Here is a 9,285-nt window from a genome sequence, read left to right as displayed (position 1 = left end):
GTCACATTCTCTCTCACCACTTTATCTCATCAATTTTCTCACGTCACATTCTCTCTTGCCACTTGATCTCATCAATTTTCTCACGTCACATTCTCTCTCATCACATTATCTAATCAATTTTCTCACGTCACATTCTCTCTCATCACATTATCTAATCAATTTTCTCACGTCACATTCTCTCACCAATTTATCTCATCAATTTTCTCACGTCACATTCTCTCTTGCTACTTTATCTAATCGATTTTCTCACGTCACATTCTCACCAATTTATGTAATCGATTTTCTCACGTCACATTCTCTCTCACCACTTTATCTAATCAATTTTCTCACGTCACATTCTCACCACTTTATCTAATCAATTTTCTCACGTCACATTCTCACCACTTGATCTAATCAATTTTTTCACATCACATTCTCACCACTTTATCTCGTCGATTTTCTCACGTCACATTCTCTCACCACTTGATCTCATCGATTGTCTCACGTCACATTCTCTCTCGCCACTTGATCTCTCTCATCACTTTCTTCCTCTCTCGACGCAGGCGTGCCGAGAGTTACGGATGCGAGTCGCGAAAACAGCCAAAATCGCGGACAGCAAGTTCATACATAACGATGAAATACTGCAAATCACAATGCTCCTCCAGCGATTTGCCCGTCAGGGCCCACCATCAGCTGCGATCGCCAGAAGTGAGCCCCTCCTGGCGGTCACCGATGGATGCTGGTTGCGTAGCCACCGGCGGCAACGTTGAGCCAGATTGTTTAAACGAGTGCGGGTCGCCCTCCACCACACCGGTGTACTTCAGCAGTAAGCGACTGGCGCGTTCGTCCGTTATTTATATAGCCAGCCCCTGGTGGAGGGGCGTACGACGCGACGTTGGCATCGTACGCACGTGGCGATCTGACCCAGGCAGAATAAATGATGAATATGAATACGGGTCGTGAAAAGGCTACGCGTTAAACCTGCTCCGGCGAGGAGGTGGTCGCTAGTCCAAGGACTGTCCGGGGCCGGACACACTGCTTAGCTTCCGACATCGTGCATTGCGGGCGATTTGGTCAGAGGCCAGCGGTGTGGTGCGGTTTATTTAACGGAACGCGTAGTTGCGTCAATATCACGTGAATTAATAGTGACAATAACATTAATCATGTGTTAACACTGTATTTTTTCATTGACAGAGTTGTAAATGTATCAAAGCCTGCGTTATTATGATGCTTAAACGGCATATCGCGGTCTTGGCAATATTACACTGATGGATTAACCCGGTAAACACGCTGACGCAGGCCCAACGTTGGGCACGTGGTTGGAGTCATTGGGCCAACGGCATGTTAACCGGGGCAATACCGGGGCTGAGTATTGCGACTGGGCTATGGTGTATCTTAGCGGTGTCAGCGCATTCGTGTTGTGTGTGGCTGCCTGTATTTGATCACGATGGTGGTGTGATACAGTGTTTACAGAGAATCGTAATCATCATACGTGTGGCGGTAGTCCTCAGCTGCAACGGATTTGTGGTGAGCTCAGTTGTTACAGGGTTAGGTGTGGGGAAACTGCCACAGAAGCGTAATGGTTTTCACACCCTGACTTGCAAATACTAGCAAATATCGAGGTGGGACCTTGTTGCCAGTATCAAAAGTATGGAAAATAAGGATAGGTTTTACCCTTTCTGACAATAAAACAGGCGTTAAGATGTTCAAATACCAAATAGATACCTTTTTGCAAGGAATAAAGTCCGCATTAATCACACGTCCTTGTTTTAAAGACAACGCATCATATTTAATCATCAGAGCAAGTTTATGTGCATGTCCAGCACCAGTACCTTGGGTGGTTAATGTAGTTACTTGATTCCTTGCAACAGGTTTATATTTGGTGTTTGAACATCTTAACGCATGTTTTATTCGCAAATAAGTAATATTTTTAAAAAACTTTTTTTTTAAACACGATTTAATGAAATGTACCCTGCTAGTAATGGAAGAACTCCACGACTCCAGGAAGTGGCCCCGAAGCTTGCCATGACGTAAGGGGACCGTGGTGATTTACAGCCAACGTCAGTTGACCGTGGACAATTAGACCCAAGCCGAAAATAACATATAAAAAATAATGTTTTAAAATATGTTTATTTTTTATGATAGAATATAGTACTGTCATCAGTTTGACATAAGTATACCAAGTTTGCAGTCGATACCACATTGGGAAGTGGGTTAAAATTGAGTTACAAGATTTGAGGAAAACAATTAAATCACGACGTTTCGGAGGCAACACAAGCATCCGTCTTCAGGTGGAACAGTCACAGCAAGATCGCTGCATCAAGACTGTCTGTTGTATCAAGACTTGATGCAGCGATCTTGCTGTGACTGTTCCACCTGAAGACGGAAGCTTTTGTTGCCTCCGAAACGTCGTGATTTAATTGTTTTATTTTATTTTACCTACGTGACTTTACCGAAAAAAAAACAAAGAGTATGAATCCTTGCAGTCACGAAAGCTTCAAATCTAGAATTAAGATTTGAGGATACAACAGACAGTGAGTTAAATAAAAGCGTGTAATAATAATAAAAAGGGTAAAAACCCCATTCTTACTCATTGGTTTTTTTACCGAAAAAACCAATGAGTAATTTTATGCAGTCACGAAAGCTTTAATACTTTATTAACCCCATTCTTATTTTTCAAATATTAGAGGTCTCCGGTTCACCCAGCAGTAAAGGGCCCCCACATCAGTGAATCGATTGGCAGGTCACGTGCGGTGGTGCTGTGAAGCGTGGGTATTGACACCCCTCCCGATAGGTACTGGGCCAGCGAGCGAGAGCAGGCCACACAAATACCTTGCAATAGAGCGGCTCTCCAGAGCGCCCGTCCGGTGGGAGGGCCCTTTAGCCAGCCGTGGCATTAAGATGAATATTGAGCAGAGAAGATTTTACAATGGGACACCAATGGTTCCTCCCCCCTACCCACCCCCCACACCATGATTCGATGAGATGTTACGATGCGTAGCCATGAGTCGGTTCGGTAATTACATTGTTAGTCGTAGTTGTAGTCTCGTTTGTGTTCACGGCTGTCTGGGTCGGTCTTTTGCAGAAAAACACAACTGCAGCAGTTCTGAGGATGTAAACTGTTACTTTATACGTATTTATTATTGTTTCCTGCGGTACGTGGATGTTCCTGTGATTGTTATTAAGTTGCATTTTAAAATAGAGCCTATGTTTCTAAATAAACTGTAGCGGTCACATCTTCCGGAATGTGTTACGTTTCTTAAGAATTAGTATGCTGCGGTCTTACATCATGTGGTCTGTTCTCCTCTGCAGACACATTCCTGCGGAGGGAGCTGGTAGGAACGTTGGGTTGCTCGGTCAATGGCCAGGGTCAACGGCTGCACCACGTGGTGTATTCCGCAAATATGCCCGACTGTGAGGGCGGGCACAAGCCGGCGTGAGTAGGTTAAACGTTGAGTTTTATAAGGGCACCACGGGGTGACCAGCCCCTCCCTTCCCACCCAGCCCCACCCCACCCAGCCCCACCCCTTCCACCCCCCACCCAGCCCCTCCCTCCCCACCCAGCCCCTCCCCACCCAGCCCCTCCCCACCCTCCCCACCCAACCCCTCCCCACCCTCCCCACCCAGCCCCTCCCCACCCTCCCCTCCCCACCCAGCCCCTCCCCACCCAGCCCCTCCCCACCCTCCCCACCCAGCCCCTCCCCACCCTCCCCTCTCCACCCAGCCCCACCCTCCCCACCCAGCCCCTCCCCACCCTCCCCTCTCCACCCAGCCCCACCCCTCCCATTTTTGGATGCATGACGGACAGACGGACACAATAATCCCCTGTGGGCTGGTGTAACCAGGGGGTTCCTACCAGTAAAATGTATGATTACAAAGACTCTCCAGAGCAAACTGGAAGCAACAGAAATGTGTGTGGCGGCGGGGGAGGGGGGGGGGTGTTTAATAAGGGGGATCTTAAACATTTCTCGGACAGACGAAAGATGAGTGACTTGAAAGTATCACGGATAGCAGCAGCAGCAGGAGGGCACACAACAAGAACATTCATGATAATTATCACGAATGAAGGCAAAGTTCGATGTTTCTTGGACATGTGATGGGAAAACAGGAGATTGAATATTGATGTTTTGACTGGGAACATTTAACGAGTACTAACAAGAAGGCAGGGAACACAGCAGATTAAGTTTGCAGGAGCAATTTGAACAAGTGGATGCGACTGGGAGGAGTGTCTAAAGCAGCGTTCTTTGGTAAATAACATGGACAGAGCTGAATACTGAACTATGTAATTCTTTTTCAGAAGCGACCTGGCCACAAATGATAGCTCAACGAAGTGGCTTATCGCATGGAGATGTATAGCAGCCACATACTCTAAACGCGTGATGTGTCTAAATGTGGAGGGAAACCCCGGAGGACCCGGAGAAAAATCTACGCAACGACGGGGAAAGAAACATGCAAACTCCAAATATACAGCAGGCGTCAGGGTCAGGATGGAACACCACGACCTCCTGTATGCCAGGCGTGGCAGTTAACATCTCCTAGCCATCATGGTGGTGATGAAAGAGACACGCAAAGTCCACATATACAACAGGCATCGCGTCAGGGTCAAGATAAAACCCACGACCTCCTGTATACCAAGTGAGGGAGTTAACATCTCCTAGCCATCGTGGTGGTGATGAAAGAGACACGCAAAGTCCAAATATACAGCAGGCATCGTCAGGGTCGGGATAAAACCCACCACCTCCTGTATACCAGGTCAGGGAGTTAACATCTCCTACCCATCGTGATGGTGATGGAAGAGACACGCAAAGGCCAAATATACGGCAGGGTCGGGATGGAACCCACGACCTCCTGTACACCAGGCGAGGTAGTTAACATCTTCGAGCCACCGGTTTAATTAGAAGGAAGACAAAGTCTTTGAGAACGGACATGCCTCTCACAGACGTTTCGTCTAGTTGCAAAACATTGCAATTAAATGTCCCCTGAGTTAATGACACCAGTTCATTATGTACAGTATTTCTATTGATGTATTTATGGTTAATTGCCTAGGAATGCCTCCCGAGTCTCAAGCATCTTTTATAGGAGTGTTTCACAGCAGGGGCGGGCGGGGGAGCGATGTTGCACTGTGTGTGTGCTCCCTCCTGACTCACCTCGCAGGTCATTTTGTCAGCACTGGGGATGTTTTGGCCAATACCGGTTACATTGTGTGAGCATGTGGGGGGGGGGGGGGTTAGCTATGGAGTGGGACACGGAGTGGGAAGCGGTAGTGTAGCGGTCAGCGCTACGCTGCGCTACGAACCTGGCGAAACCCGGGTTCGATTCCCGCTCACGACCAACGCCAGTGACGATTTTTTGAACAGGTCCTGGGCCTCCCCTAGGTCGACTCGGCCTCAAATGAGTACCTGCTGCGGTGTGTAAACATCGCCACCGGGGAAACAAAGGCGGCCGGGCGTTGTGCTGGTCACCCACTCCCTCGTGTGCCGTTCCGGCCTTCATAGGTGCTCGCTAACAGCACTTTCCCCAACAGTCTGTTAAAGGTTATACGGGGAATCTTTATCTTTTTTTGTATGTCTATGGAGGGAAACGCGGAGTACCTGGAAGAAACCCATGCAGAACAGGGGAAGAACAGAGACATTCCACACACCGACGACACACACACACACAAAGATCCCACGTATTACCTGAGCAGACTGTTGGAGCAAGCGCTGTGAGCGAGCAGCAACTATGAAAGCCGACACGGCGGATACGCGGGGGTGGGTGACCAGCACCACGCCCGGCCGCCTTTGTCTCCCCAGTGGCGATGTTTACACACCGCACCGGGCATTCATTCGAGGCTGAGCCGACCTCGCGGAGGACCGGAACCGGTGCGGAAAATCGTCACCGGGCGTTGACCGTGAGCGGGAATCGAACCGGGGTCCGCCGGGGTTCGCAGAGCAGCGCTGGCGGCTTTACAAACTTCGGCACCCGCTCACCCTCCGCAGAGCTGGGGGAGCAACGGAGAGACTCCACACGGTATCATGTCACCTGAGTTGGGAATCGAAGTCACTGCAAATGTAGTAGCTACGGGCGCCGCACTTCTCAAGGGCCCCGCGCGAAACGCTTTCAAGCGATCAATTCCGGTTCAGTGATTCTGCACTTGCTCTATTACTATAGTACTATACCGCCTTCAACTTTTATGAACGACTCGATGTTTAAGGTTAGCGATTTGTCATATTATATGGCTGTGTAGCAAATGAAAAAAAATATCATTTACCATGCAATTAAAAAATTTGTGTTTTAATATTTAAGTGGTTTTTTGTTGTTATTTAGGGCCCCTTTATGACATTTGCTACAGGCCCCGCACAAGCTTCATCCTGCCACTGCCTCCGCTGTACCCCCAAGGCCTGCCAAGGCAGAGTCAGCGGTGTGGTGGGGTGGTGGTGGAGGGGGGGGAGAGTGGGGGGCAGCCGGTGGTCTCAACCTCTCTTGGGAATCATCGCGGGCCGGGGAGCCACCAGACGCCGCATCAAAATAACACGACGCCGTCGACACCTGGTCGCCGTGGCAACTGCCCGGAGGGGACGCACGCGCGTGCACGCACGCACGCGCGTGATGACAGCGATGGCGAATGCGCGGTAACAAGGGCGCTGCGGTGGCTAGGAGATGTTAACTCCCTCACCTGGTATACAGGAGGTCGTGGTGTTCCATCCCGACCCTGACGATGCCTGTTGTATATTTGGACTTTGCGTGTCTCTTTCATCACCATCACTAGGAGATGTTAACTCCCTCACCTGGTATACAGGAGGTCGTGGTGTTCCACCCCGACCCTGACGATGCCTGTTGTATATTTGGACTTTGCGTGTCTCTTTGATCACCATCACTAGGAGATGTTAACTCCCTCACCTGGCATACAGGAGATCGTGGTGTTCCATCCCGACCCTGACGATGCCTGTTGTATATTTGGACTTTGCGTGTCTCTGTCATCACCATCACGATGGCTAAGAGATGTTAACTCCCTCACCTGGTATACAGGAGGTCGTGGTGTTCCATCCCGACCCTGACGATGCCTGTTGTATATTTGGACTTTGCGTGTCTCTTTCATCACCATCACTAGATGTTAACTCCCTCACCTGGTATACAGGAGGTCGTGGTGTTCCATCCCGACCCTGACGATGCCTGTTGTATATTTGGACTTTGCGTGTTTATTTCATCACCATCACGATGGATAGATGTTAACTCCCTCACCTGGTATACAGGAGGTCGTGGTGTTCCATCCCGACCCTGACGATGCCTGTTGTATATTTGGACTTTGCGTGTATCTTTCATCACCATCACTAGGAGATGTTAACTCCCTCACCTGGTATACAGGAGGTCGTGGTGTTCCATCCCGACCTTGACGATGCCTGTTGTATATTTGGACGTTGCGTGTCTCTTTCATCACCGTCACGATGGCTAGGAGATGTTAACTCCCTCACCTGGTATACAGGAGGTCGTGGTGTTCCATCCCGACCCTGACGATGCCTGTTGTACATTTGGACTTTGCGTGTCTCTTTCATCACCATCACGATGGCTAGGAGATGTTAACTACCTCGCCTGGTATACATGAGGTCGTGGTGTTCGATTCCCACCCTGGCACCAACTGCTGTATATTTGGACTTTGCGGTGTCTCTCTCTCATCATCATCACGGTGGCTAGGAGATGTTAACTACCTCGCCTGGTCTACAGGAGGTCGTGGGTTCGATTCTGACCCTGACGCCTGCTGTATATTTGGAGTTTTGCGGCGTCTCTCTCCCCGTGGTCGCGTAGATTTTTCTCCGGGTCCTCCGGTTTTTCCCTGCTAATAAACTTCCAGATCATAAGCTACTTCGTTGGGCTATCATCTGTGGCCAGGTCGCTTCTGAAAAACAGCTATGTAGCTCAGTGGGCCTTACCTGATAAAATTGTTTAGTTTAACAAAGATCCTACGTATAGCTTAAGGAGACTACTTGGGAAAATGCTATGAGCGGGCACCTACTATGTTTGCACAGTGTACCAGGTACTTAATTTAAGGCTGAGTAAACCTAGAGGTGGCCCAGAATTGCTTGAGATATTCGCCACTGATGTTGGCCGTGAGCAGGAATCGAATTCGGGTCCCTGGGTTCATAGTGCAGCGCGCTAACCACTACGCTACTGCTCCCCAAAGCATTCAATGAATAAGGACACGTGCACAGATACTGTGCATGCATACTCACATTCAGATAAAGCAACACACACAACGATCACCTGTGAAGCCTTAGAGGCTGTTGATTGATGCAAGTGCTGACAGCGAGCGCCAAGACGGGCACAGCGCACCACGTGGGTGGTGTGGCCAGCACCACGCCCGGCCACCTGAGTTGTATGCCCAGTGTTTACTGAATTTAATTTGGTACTCATTTAAGGCTGAGGTGACCCAGAGGGGGGAAGCACAATATCAGGGGTCTGATATTACCTATCACTGATGTAAGTCGTGGCCTGGGTATTGCACTCAAGACTGCCTCACTCTTCTCCGTCTGATAAGTTGTGCCACATTATAGAATTGGGATATGAATTCTAGATTTAAAGCTTTCGTGACTGCTAGTATCCATACTCTTTGGTTCTATTGGGTAAAGTCACGTAGGTGAAAATAAAATAACAAAAAATCACGACGTTTCGGCCACAACACAAGCGGCCTTCATCAGGTGAAGGGACGAGACTGTCTGGAGGACAGCACTGGAGTGGGAGAAGCCACGCTTAGATCACGACCTTTAAGCTATCTGTAAGAGCTTTTAACAGACAACGGGACAAGAAGTCGCAACTCATCGAGACGCTGACCTTCCTCAAAAGATGCCGCGATCACAAGCTTAAAGGTCGTGATCTAAGCGTGGCTTCTCCCACTCCAGCGCTGTCCTCCAGACAGTCTCGTCCCTTTACCTGATGAAGGCCGCTTGTGCTGTGGCCGAAACGTCGTGATTTTTTGTTATTTTATTTTCACCTACGTGACTTTACCCAATAGAACCAAAGAGAATTGGGATATGGTTGCTGGGTTCGTCTGGCGCGGTGCACTGATCACTGTGCCACCGCTCCTGCCAACAACAACAACAACCGCCATTCGCTACAAAGTGGCGGTAACGTCACCACGACGCTTGTGCCAGGCCATGTGCATCTTGAGGCCTGCCAACAGAACACACAGACACCTGCACATATATACACACACACACACGCCGCAAAATGCGTTACATCTGCTTTGCAGACAAGTTATCACATTGGGGTCCGTAATTAATGGGGGGGGGGGGGGGGGTAAGTGGTTGTAATGAAGTGTACATTTGGTGGGAT

This window comes from Petromyzon marinus, chromosome 57 (assembly GCF_048934315.1).
Source record: "Petromyzon marinus isolate PM22_M1 ecotype Great Lakes invasive population chromosome 57, UKy_Petmar_22M1.pri1.0, whole genome shotgun sequence".
NCBI lineage: Eukaryota > Metazoa > Chordata > Hyperoartia > Petromyzontiformes > Petromyzontidae > Petromyzon > Petromyzon marinus.
Note: the sequence above shows the minus strand (reverse complement) of the source record.